The sequence below is a fragment of the Dendrobates tinctorius genome, unplaced genomic scaffold (assembly GCF_039654945.1).
Source record: "Dendrobates tinctorius isolate UK_male_01 unplaced genomic scaffold, ASM3965494v1 ptg000012l, whole genome shotgun sequence".
Taxonomy (NCBI): Eukaryota; Metazoa; Chordata; class Amphibia; order Anura; family Dendrobatidae; genus Dendrobates; species Dendrobates tinctorius.
Window position 1 is genome coordinate 3,663,998 of NW_027361680.1, and position 13,187 is coordinate 3,677,184.

At 48.2% G+C, this 13,187-nt stretch overlaps 1 protein-coding gene across 1 annotated transcript in view; it reads left to right on the forward strand.

Annotated features, from left to right (window-relative positions):
- The window catches only part of LOC141066014 (P-selectin-like), a 927,434-nt gene that overhangs the window by 377,556 nt on the left and 536,691 nt on the right, over positions 1-13,187 (forward strand). The gene's annotated exons all lie outside the window — the stretch shown is intronic.

The window sequence follows — 13,187 nt, forward strand, 5'->3', positions numbered from 1 at the left end:
ATGGTCCTCTCACCCCCAAATCCTGGTATGTATGGTCTCCTCACCCCCCTATCCTGGTATGCATGGTCCCCTCACCCCTCTTTCCTGGTAAACATGATCCCCTCACCCCCTTTCCTGGTATGCATGATCCCCCTCACCCCCCTTTCCTGGTATGCATGGTCCCCTCACACACAAATACTGGTATGCATGGTTCTTTCACCCCCCTTTCCTGGTATGCATGATCCCCCTCCCCCCTATCCTGGTATGTATGGTCCTCTCACCCCCCTTTCCTGGTATGCATGGTCCCCCCTCCCCCCTTTCCTGGTATGCATGGTCCTCTCACCCCCACTTTCCTGGTATGCATGGTCCCCTCCCCCCATTTGCTGGTATTCATGGTCCCCCTCCCCCCCATTTTCGGGTATGCATGGTCCCCTCACCCCCCCCCCTTTGCTGGTATGCATGGTCCCCTCACCCCTCTTTCCTGGTACGCATGGTCCTCTCACCCCCCTTTCCTGGTATGCATGGTCCCCCTCACCCCCCTTTCCAGGTATGCAAGGTCTCTGCTAAAATAAAAAGGTTATAAAACAAAAAATACTACTATTGAGCTTGGAGTTGCCGTAAAATGAATAAAATGGAAAAACAAATATATGAGCCAGTAATGAATAACCAAATTAGGACAAACAGTATAGTTAGCACGAAAGCAATCATACCAATCCCTTTGGATACTTGATATCTTATGCTAAACGTGGAGCGAACTTGTCTCCTATTGTTAAACCACACAAAAAAAGGATGAATTCAGTCTGAAATCAAGGTGCCCAGTAACAGATATTGCACTTGGATCAAAGTTACCTCATAAAGTAGTAAGGGTTAAGGCTGCCACAGCTGAAGTAGGCGGCTACAGACTTGAAGGAAGCCGCCGCTGATTCCAAGTTGCAGGTTCCACAGGTCCTTCTGGGATTGATGTCACTCCCCTGTTAAATTTACAAATGATTCCTTTTTCCTTATCGCTTGCAATAGTCACGGTAGCGGTGCTGCCCCGGCTGGCGGCAGCAAGCGCTATAATGCAGGCTGAAAAAAAGACTTGCGTGTTGAACGCTGTGCCCGACCGTCACGCTGTGCTCATCAGCACAGGACTTGCGTGATGTCAGAGGCACGTGATGTGCTCGGCTGCAGCCACTATGGATCGCGGTATGTACCAAAAAAACTATCTGACGCGTTTCAGAGACTCCTGTCTCCTTCCTCATGGATATGGTCCAACTGGTGATCTTGGCACTATATATATACATATATATATACAGTATATATATATTGTGATAAAACACTCCGGGATCGCCTTTGCTGGGGTCAAAGGTCACGTGCGTTCAGCATAAAACTCAGGCGCAGAGCTGGGATTCGGGTATAACTGACTCTGGGTCAGGTTTATTAATGGTGAAAGCAATGCATAAAAGAAATAAAACATAAAACAAATCCTTGCCTGTCTGGCACTAACTAAACAAAGTACAACCTAACTACCAACTGGCGGGCTTCTCCCGTCCAGCCAAACCACAGTTGCAGTGGGCACTGCTTCCACTCACGTGTGTGTCTCTCACACAGACAGGCTCTCTGTGTTCCCAGGCTGAGACACTCACACAACCACCTTGCATCCTTATATATCCACCTCCCATTATCCATTAGTAAGCAGGTGCGATACTGACCAGACTAGGCCAAATAGGAGAGGAATCTGGGCGAGATATACCTGCCCTCATCCACTATTCCCACATGATTCTCACATATCCCCCCTTCTGCTCAGACCACTCTGGTCGAGCAATGACACCCGCCAAACAGTGCACTTGGGACAGGGCATCTGCATTCCCCATCTGTACCCCTGGGCGGTGCTCCACCGTAAAAGTGTAGGCCTGCAGGGCAAGGAACCACCGGGTCACCCGGCTATTCCGTTCCTTGTTCAAGTGCATCCACTTGAGAGGGGCATGGTCAGTGATCAGCCTGAACTTTAGGCCCACCAGGTAATATTTGAGGGCCTCTAGAGCCCACTTAATGGCTAGGCACTCTTTTTCCACGACTGCATACCTTTGCTCGTGTTTATTCAGCTTCCTGCTGAGATAGAGGACTGGGTGTTCCACTCCGTCCCTCACTTGTGAGAGTACGGCCCCGATACCGGTATCAGAGGCATCCGTTTGTACCACAAACTCGCTGCGGAAGTCTGGAGTCACCAGTACGGGCTGAGAGCAAAGTGCCCGTTTTAGGCTATGGAAGGCTTCTTCAGCCGCTAAACTCCATTTAATCATGACGGAGTCTTTCCCTTTTGTAAGATCCGTCAGGGGGGTAGCGATGGCTGCAAAATTGGGTATGAACCGGCGATAATAACCGGCGATCCCCAGGAAGGCTTGCACCTGCTTCTTGTTGACAGGTTGTGGCCAGTCCTGAACCGCCTGAATCTTATCAACCTGGGGTTTAACAACACCCCTCCCAATTACATACCCCAAATACCGGGCTTCTTCTAGCCCGATGTGACATTTCTTGGGGTTCGCGGTTAGACCTGCCTCCCACAGGTCGTCAATCACAGCTTGTACTTTCTGGAGATGAGTCTCCCAGTCCAAGCTGTAAATGACAATGTCGTCCAAATAGGCCGAAGCGTACTGCCAATGTGGCCTCAGGACTCGATCCATCAGTCTCTGGAAGGTCGCTGGTGCTCCGTGCAGTCCAAACGGCATATACACATACTGAAATAGACCTTCTGGGGTAGCAAATGCCGTCTTTTCTCTGGCAGCCTCCGCCAGAGGGATCTGCCAATACCCCTTTGTTAGGTCTAGGGTCGTAATATACCGGGCTTTTCCTAACCGATCTATTAACTCATCGACCCGGGGCATAGGGTAGGCATCAAATTTTGAGACCGCATTCAGTTTCCTGAAGTCATTGCAGAACCGGATGGTGCCGTCCGGTTTAGGAATTAGCACAATCGGGCTGGACCACGCACTGTGCGATTCCTCAATGACTCCTAACTCTAACATTGCCTTCACTTCTCGGGAAACGGCTTCACGGCGCGCTTCCGGGATTCGGTAGGGCTTTAAGTGAACTGTGACACCAGGTTCCGTTACGATGTCATGTTTCATTAGCATAGTCTGCCCGGGTTTTTCTGAGAAAAACTTTTGGTTGTGAAGTAGAAACTGCCTGACTTCCGTCTTTTGCCGCTCCGAGAGAGTCTCTGCAACCCGTACCTCCGGTACGGTATGCGAGCAGACAGGACGGGCCAGCTCCGCTGACAAGGCAGACCGATCCTTCCAGGGCTTTATCAGATTTACATAATAAATCTGCTCAGGTTTCCGTTTACCTGCCTGGTATACTTTGTAGTTTACTTCACCAACTCTTTCCTTGATCTCAAAGGGGCCCTGCCACTTTGCCAGGAACTTACTGTCCACCGTGGGGACCAGGATCAACACCCTATCTCCGGGTGCAAACGTACGGATCTTGGCGCCCCTATCATAGATTCTTTTTTGGGCTCCTTGAGCCTGTATCATGTGTTCTTTGACGATAGGCATAACAGCCGCAATACGGTCCTGCATTTGTGTGACGTGATCTATCACTGTTTTAAACGGAGTGACCTGACCCTCCCAGGTTTCTTTTGCAACGTCTAACAGTCCGCGAGGACGTCGGGCGTACAATAACTCGAAAGGCGAGAATCCCGTGGAAGACTGGGGTACTTCCCTGATGGAAAAAAGCAAATACGGAAGTAAATAGTCCCAGTTCTTCTCATCCTTGTCTATCACCTTTCTCAGCATCTGCTTCAGAGTTTTATTGAACCGTTCAACCAACCCGTCTGTTTGAGGGTGATACACGGATGTGCGTAACGGTTCGATTTGAAACAATCGGTAGAGCTCCTTCATTATCCTGGACATAAAGGGGGTCCCCTGGTCGGTGAGTATCTGTTTTGGTATACCGACCCGGCTAAACACATGCACCAGTTCCTTAGCAATCGTCTTGGTGGCCGTGTTACGCAAAGGGATGGCCTCTGGGTAACGGGTGGCATAATCCAAGATGACCAGGATATGTTGGTGTCCACGTGCAGACCGTGGAAGGGGCCCAACTAAATCCATCCCAATCCTCTCAAACGGGACTTCAATAATAGGTAGGGGTACCAAAGGGCTACAGAACCGGGGCTTAGGTGCAGAGGCTTGGCAGTCAGGACAAGACTCACAATATACACGAATATCGTGATGCATGCCTGGCCAAACAAAACAGTGTAATATCCTTTCGGTGGCTTTCTGGACTCCCAGGTGACCTCCCATCACATGTCCGTGGGCCAGGTCCAGCACCTGCCGCCGGTAGGGTTTTGGCACGACTAATAGTTGCACCGTATCTTCCCCCTTTTTCTCTATCTGATAGAGTAAATCATTCTCCAGAACCATGTAAGGATATGCCAGCCTAGAGCCAGGTTCGACGGGTATCCCATTTATCACTTTTACATTTGTCCTAGCCTGAGAAAGGGTAGGATCCTTTATTTGCTCGCTTTGGAAGTCATCTTTCTGAACTTCTAAATCCGGCAAACGGGGAGGTGGACGGCTGTCGGCCTCCTCCTCTTCCCCGGTCTTCTCCGTATCACCCGCCATGACTGAAAACGGGAATTGCAGGTCATTTCCCGCAGACTCTTCCCCCGAGTCTTCCGGGGAGACATCTTCCAGGGGTTCGAGACCCCCACACGCCCTGGGAGAAGAATCATGTACACTATTACCCGAGGGCATCAACTGATTCTCCCACAATTGCCAGAAGTGGGGAAAATCCCTGCCCAGGATAACATCATGCAATAACGCCGGGACGAGTCCCACTTTATGTTGCACAGACCCATAGGAAGTAGTAATGCATATGACCTTGGTGAGGTACGAACAGGTGTCTCCATGCACACACGTTACAGAAAATTTGTCTGATGGTCCAGTCGGGGCTGACACCAGACTGGCCTTCACCAGAGTCACCACACTTCCCGAGTCTAACAATGCCACCACATTTTTGCCATCAACAGTTAAATCACACAAGTGTTTTTCCACATCCTTTTGACCGGCATTCACACTCACTACCCGTGCAACCATAGACATGCGGTTTTTAGCGTCTGTGACATCGCACTGCATGGGTTCAGTAGTGACCGGACAGTTCGCAGCAATATGTCCCATCTCTTGGCAGCGGAAACACCTAACGGGCCCCTTGCTTAGACCATAGTTCGTTACTCTCGGCCTCGCAGTGCGGGCAGTCCCGTTTTCCTCCCCCACTGTCTTAGGGATTTTTCCATCTCCCCTACTCCCTGGAACAGTCTTACCGGTTCCACGTGGAGACGATGAAGAACGAGGTGGGGTAGCGTCGTCTCGGAGTCCTTCCGCCACGGAGTAACGTTCAACCAGATCCACCAGTTGATCTGCCGTCGTAGGATTTCCATGGCTTACCCACTTCCTCAGGGCTGGCGGTAGGGCTCTCAGGTACTTGTCCAGGACGACTCTCTGGATTATCTCTGGCGCTGTCAACACCTCGGGTTGTAGCCACTTCTTCGTCACGTGGATCAGGTCGAACATCTGGGACCACGGTGGTTTATCCGGCTGATAAGTCCATTGATGCACTCTCTGTGCCCGGACAGCGGTCGTCACTCCCAGCCGGGCCAAGATCTCGGCTTTCAATTTGTCAAAGTCCTGCGCAGCTTCAGGTTCCTGGTCATAATACGCCTTTTGTGCCTCACTGGAAAGAAACGGGGCAATCAGGCCGGCCCATCGTGCCTTCGGCCATTTTTCTCGCACCGCCGTCCGTTCAAACGTGGTCAGGTATGCCTCGACGTCATCATCAGGCGTCATTTTCTGCCAGTACCGACTCACGTGAATCACTCTCGACTCGGCTTCCAGGTTAAGCTCAGGTAAGCTTGCCAAGCGCTGCGCCACCTGCTGGAGAAGCGAACGATCGGTAGCTGTCATGTCCACCAACTCCTTCAGCTGGGCCATCATCACCCGATTAGCTTCTTGCTGGACGGCGGTGGACTGTACCAGCGCTTTCACCACGTCCTCCATGCTCATGCTTGCAACGTGATGCCCACGTTCTCCACCACAATGTGATAAAACACTCCGGGATCGCCTTTGCTGGGGTCAAAGGTCACGTGCGTTCAGCATAAAACTCAGGCGCAGAGCTGGGATTCGGGTATAACTGACTCTGGGTCAGGTTTATTAATGGTGAAAGCAATGCATAAAAGAAATAAAACATAAAACAAATCCTTGCCTGTCCGGCACTAACTAAACAAAGTACAACCTAACTACCAACTGGCGGGCTTCTCCCGTCCAGCCAAACCACAGTTGCAGTGGGCACTGCTTCCACTCACGTGTGTGTCTCTCACACAGACAGGCTCTCTGTGTTCCCAGGCTGAGACACTCACACAACCACCTTGCATCCTTATATATCCACCTCCCATTATCCATTAGTAAGCAGGTGCGATACTGACCAGACTAGGCCAAATAGGAGAGGAATCTGGGCGAGATATACCTGCCCTCATCCACTATTCCCACATGATTCTCACAATATATATATATACACCTGCTATAATTAAGTAGATTGATAAAAAGGATGATCCTTAGTGGAAACCAAATAGTTCAATTTCGCTGTTTAACCCTTTAGGAATGAGAGTGTCAAGCTTAAAAATCCAGCTTAATTCGGCACGGGGCTTTAGTTTTATATGATCTCCTTTAGGTGCCCGTTTATGAACGTGTTCTAAACCCATAACCTTCATGTTTGACACTGATCCTTCATGATGTTTTGCAAAATGGCTTGATAGAGGATGGCCCATGAATTTCTTTTTTATATTCCGGATGTTTTCACTAATCCTTGTTTTTAATGGCCGTTTAGTGCGCCCTACATAGATTTTTTTGCAGGGACTTTTTATCATATAAATGACACTCTCTGTGGCAGAAGTAATACAGTCCTCAATGGCATATTCATTATTGCCTTCTACCACAATTGTTTGTTTGGCAGTTTTTGTTTGACAGCAAATGCAACAATTTCTACAAGGAAAAAAACCTTGGGGGTGGGCTGCTGACTGCTGGAACCTTTGCCCGCCATTTCATTAGGTAATTCATGCTTCTTCTCTTGCTACTCTGCTTCTTAGGCGTCATATACCTGTTTAACTACGGTGAATGATCACCTGCTATCTAATAATGATCTGTGTATTTAGCTGCCTACTTGATGGATGGAGCTTGAATAAGACTTTTTTTGGCGGTTTACTCTTATTTGCCATACATTGCTATGCACTATATGCACTTTGCGATAATTTAGTAACTTTATGTATTTATTCCTTGTTACTGCATAGGTTCTGATTGTACAGCAACCCCTAGTTATCCATGCGGTGTGCGGTTTCCGTACTTCATTGTCCACTTCCCCTCACTTGTATCTGAATTTGTCTTAATAAAAATTATTGATTTTACTTTGGACTTATAGTCGCCTTTTTGGAGCTTTGCTCATTTTGTTACCAAAGAAAAAACCTTTTAGGTTTTCCAAAAAAGGTAAAACGGGTTTTTTTTATACAGTTTGAGGGCACGCTAGGAGCAATAATGCTCTTAAGATCGCGTGCCTTCCTGTATACAAATCTTGGGCTTTGTGGAATAACTGCTCCCAAATTTTGTCCTCCCTTAAAAGATTCCAGTGTTTCTTAACTATTTTAGTTAAAATATGGAAATTCGAGTTATATTCTGAAATAATGGGAATAAAATGTTCGTAAGTTTTATGTAAAGGTTCACTGGTGGTACTACCCATATCAGAGGAATCAATTCCTAAAAGAATTTTTACTGATTTATCTCTCACTGAACATTTGGCTTCCTCCAGCAGATCCTCATTGTAGCCCTTTTCTAAAAATTGTTTTTTGAGAAGTCCTGCTTCCAAGTCAAAATCCTGCAATTTTGAGCAATTGCGGCGAATCCTAGTAAATTGGCTTTTTGGTACGTTTAATAGCCAGCTTGGAAGGTGGCAACTGTCTATGGGGATAAAGCTAATGGAATCTGTGTTTTTTTTAAAAGTACGTGTTTGTATTTCATTGTCTTCCATAAAGATGGTCAGGTCTAAAATATTAACAATATTGGAGCTAATAGTAGAGGAAAAATGTAAAAAATACTCATTTTTATTTAAATCCATTAAAAAATATTCAAGCTCCTTTTGAGCCCCTGACCAAATAAAAATTATGAAACAATCACTGACCTCAGGGAGACCAGTCAAAGAAAACACTGCGGCGGCCGGCAAAGGCGCTCAATCACAGTGAAATCCTAGGTGCAATGCTTCCTGGGAAACACGAATATGCAAATAAAGTCCGGGGAGCCTTATCTAAGAGTCTCAAACACAGGACTAGCCAAATCCACAGACTTTATTTGCATATTCGTATTTCCCAGGGAGCATTGCACCTAAGATTTCACTGTGATTGAGCGCCTTTGCCGGCTGACGCAGTGTTTTCTTTGACTGGTCTTCCTGAGGTCAGTGATTGTTTCGTGATCTTGGTCTACTAGGCATTGCTCCCAACTAGCCAGAATCCTACTCCACACTGATGAGGGGCAACACCCCGAAACAGCTGTCTGTGAATGGATACTTGGCCTTGATATTTCCCTTGTCATATCTGTAAACTCGTAAAGAGCTGGATATTGACTTAAAGGGCCACTTAATATGGTGGTAATGGTGGTTTCCGAAAGGAGCCACCCCTTGGCTGGGTCCTTCCCTGGAGGAGGATCTGGTTAGTCCCGTGTTTGAGACTCTTAGATGAGGCTCCACAGACTTTATTTGCATATTCGTATTTCCCAGAGAGCATTGCACCTAGGATTTCACTGTGATTGAGCGCCTTTGCCGGCTGCTGCAGTGTTTTCTTTGACTGGTCTCTCTGAGGTCTGTGATTGTTTCGTGATGTTGGTCTACTAGGCATTGCTCCCACCTAGCCAGAATCCTACTCCACACTGATGAGGGGCAACACCCCGAAACAGCTGTCTGTGGATGGACACCTGGCCTTGGAATTTCCCTTGTTATATCTGTAAACTTGTAAAGAGCTGGATATTGACTTAAAGGGCCACTTAATATGGTGGTAATGGTGGTTTCCGAATAGAGCCACCTCTTGGCTGGGTCCTTCCCTGGAGGTGGATCTGGCTAGTCCCGTGTTTGAGACTCTTAGATGAGGCTCCATGGACTTTATTTGCATATTCGTATTTCCCAGGGAGCATTGCACCTAGGAATTCACTGTGATTGAGCACATTTGCCGGCTGCCACAGTGTTTTTGTCAGGAACACCGCACTGAACTTGCTCACTGAGCCAGTGCGCGTGTCCTGAGTAAAGCGACCTGTGCTCAATGATACCTGTGGAGCAGGCAGCAGCCGAGTAGATGCGTACCCCAGAGCCTCAGGACCTGAAACACGTGACTGCTAGGGGCGTGGCCTATACTCCAGGGAGATAGGAGCAGCAAGAGACCTCCTAGCAGGGTAACTGCGAGACAAAGTTACCAAGGGGCATAGACAGGGAGAATAGTCAAGACATAGCCAATGAGTCACACACAGAGATAGCTGCAAGGTACAAGAGGGGCGAGCAGAGAGTAGTCAGGTCACAGGCAATGAGTCATACACAGAGATAATAACGCAGTACAGAATCAACAGGCAAGCTCACAACGGGAAACAGAACTGGGTCAGAACCATATAAACAAGCTATAACAACAAACAGGCACAGGCACACAGGGGTCAGCACACTAGGCCCAAGGCAAAAGTATAACTGGCAGGGATTGAAGCTTCCCAGGAGTTTAAGAAGCTCTCCCAGAACCAGAAAGAGGCCACCATCATTAGCCCCATGTGTGCAGGTCAAAACCTGCACTGAGCTCCAGACATTAACCCCTGACGTGCAGCTCAAAAACCTGCACTGGGATCATGACAGTACCCCCCTCTCAACGGGGGGCCTCTGGACCCCCAGGCTTCCCCGGGTACTTGGCATGGAAAGCCCGAACGAGGCGATCTGCATGTACAGAGCGAGCAGGGACCCATGAGCGCTCCTCTGGTCCATATCCCTTCCAGTGGACCAGGTACTGGAAAGAGCGGCGCACCCACCGAGAGTCCACAATATGTCTGACCTCATACTCCAATTGACCCTCCACCAGCACTGGAGGAACAACAGAATCATAGTCCTCTTTGACAGACCCTGCGGGTTTCAACAGAGATTTATGGAACGCATTGAATATTTTTAAAGAGGCGGGGAGACGCAACCTATATGCCACTGGGTTGACTATCTCCATAATCTCGTATGGACCAATGAACTTTGGTCCCAACTTAGCTGATGGTACCTTTAAGTTGATGTTACGTGTGGAGAGCCAGACCTTCTCTCCCACCTGAAACATGTCTCCCGAAGTTCTCTTTTTGTCAGCAAAATATTTGTATCTCCCCTGGGCCCGAGAGATATTACGCCGGACTTCAGCCCAGAGGTTTTTTAACCGTTGAACGGACCCCTCTGCCCCTGGACATCCGGAATCCACCCGTGAAAACTCCCCAAAATGCGGATTAAACCCATAGTTAATCAGGAATGTGGACATGTTGGTGGACTGACTCACCCAATTGTTAAAAGCGAATTCCGCCAACGGTAACGCATCACACCAATCCTCCTGTCTGGCGGAGGTCAGACACCTGAGAATTTGTTCCAGGGATTGATTAGTGCGTCTGACCATTACTCTCCGGGTGATATGCCGACGAGAAGGAGAGTGAGATGCCCAATTTCATACAGAACGCCCTCCAAAATTTGGCCACAAACTGCACACCTCTGTCAGACACAACATTCAGGGGTACCCCATGCTGCACAAACAACCTTGGCAATATTTCTGCTGAGGGTAATGCTGCCAAGGGAATGAAATGGGCCTGTTTAGAAAACCTATCTGCCACCACCCAGATCATGGTATTACCCCTGGAAGGTGGAAGGCCGGTAATAAAATCAATGGAAAGGTGAGTCCATGGCCTATCGGGAACCGGTAAAGGTATGAGTTCCCCAGCCGGTCGGTTATGCGAGCTTTTGGAACGGGCACACATGCCACAAGCAGAAACAAAATCAATGACATTGGACCTTAGTGAAGGCCACTAAAAACTGCAGAAGTCTTGGCCGCAACGAATCTGGAACAAACAGTTTATCCCCTGGCCTGGTTGCCGGAGCTAGGGCCTGAGCCCTTAGAATTTCTTGTTCCAACCTCAGTTGAGACCCTTGCTACTACCACCCCTGGGGGAAGAATGGAGGACGGCGGCTCAGGGGGAGACACTGGATCAAAACTTCTGGACAAGGCATCCGCTTTAACATTTTTGGACCCCGGTCGAAAAATAATGGAGAACTGAAATCATGAAAAAAAAAGTGACCAACGGGCTTGTCTAGGAGTAAGCCTCTTAGCAGATTCAAGGTATGCCAAATTTTTGTGATCCGTGACAACCGTGATAGGGTGAGCCGCCCTTTCCAAAAAGAGCCTCCATTCCTCAAACGCCAGCTTGACCGCAAGAAGTTCTCTATTGCCTACATCATAGTTTTTCTCAGCTGAGGAGACCTTCTTGGAGAAGAAGGCACAGGGTTTGAGATTGGTAAGGGTGGCTAGACCCTGGGACAGCACAGCCCCCACCCCCACTTCAGAAGAATCCACCTCCACAATGAATGGTTTGGACGGGTCTGGTTGTACCAACACCGGGGCAGACATGAAACATTTATTAATCGCTGAAAAGGACTCCTTAGCGAGTACAGACCAATTTTTTACATCAGTGCCCTTCTGGGTAAGATCCGTGAGTGGTTTAACCACTTGTGAGAAACCTTTAATGAATCTTCGATAATAGTTCGCAAATCCTAAGAAGCGCTGGAGCCCCTTGAGATCTCGAGGCTGAACCCAGTCAGCGATCGCCAGCACCTTCTTAGGATCCATTTGAAACCCCTCACAGGACACAATCAACCCCAAAAAAGACAGTTCCTGTACAAAAAACGAACATTTTTCCAATTTAGCGAACAATTGGTTCTCCCTGAGTCTCTGGAGAACTGTCCTTAGATGTTGCAAGTGAGATTGACTGTTCAGGGAATACACCAAAATGTCATCCAAATAAATAATAACAAAATGGCCTATCAGGTCAGAAAACACCACATTGATGAAATTCTGGAAAATAGCAGGTGCATTAGTTAACCAAAACGGCATAACCAGGTTCTCAAAGAGTCCTTCTGATGTGAGGAATGCAGTTTTCCACTCGTCCCCTTCCCGAACCCTTATCAGATTGTAGGCCCCCTGCAGATCTAACTTGGAGAATCATTGGGCCCCCGCTAACTGGCTACATAAGTCTGGGATGAGGGGAAGCGGGTAAGTGTTCCTAACCGTTATCTTGTTAAGTTCTCAAATATCGAGGCACGGCCGCAAACCACCATCTTTCTTCTTCACAAAGAAAAATCCTGCTGCCACAGGTAACACAGAAGGCCTGATATGCCCTTTGCGGAGACTCTCAGCTATGTACTCCTTCATGGCTTGGCGCTCAGGCCCAGACAAATTGAACAATCGAGCCTTAGGTAACTTGGCTCGGGTACTAAATCAATGGCACAATCGTAGGGTCTATGTGGTGGCAGCGCCTCAGCCTCACTTTCGGAAAAAACGTCTTCGAAATCCTTCAGGTACTCCAGAATACCTTCCGGACCGACAGATGACACAGACACGGATTTAACAGTGTTAACAAGATGTCCCAGGTTACCACATTTATCATTGCATCCCCATTGAGTGATTTCCCCAGTAACCCAATCAATGGTAGGATTATGGCATTGAAGCCAAGGCATCCCCAGTACCAGTCCTGCAGGCAAGTTATCTAGCACAAGACAATTTAGTTTTTCCACATGAGTGGAACCCACTTTTAGAGAAAAAAGTTCAGACCTGCAACAGATACCGCCCTGGGTAAGAGGAGACGCGTCAATTGCCACAATTTTATTAGGATTCTGAAGCATGACTGTCCCTATCTTATTGAGAGTCATAACTTTGGTATCAATCAGATTCACAGCAGAACCACAGTCAACAAAAGCAGTAGTCTGAACAGGACCATAACCAAGTTCCAGTTCCACCTTCAGCACCATTTTTGCACGTGAGGAAAATTGTACCTGAAGGTCTGGGAAGCCTCCTCGACTACTACCCAGACCTAGTCGTTTCCCACCATCTTGGAGGATGACGGACAGGAGGGGCAGTCCTTCTTCCAGTGTCCGGA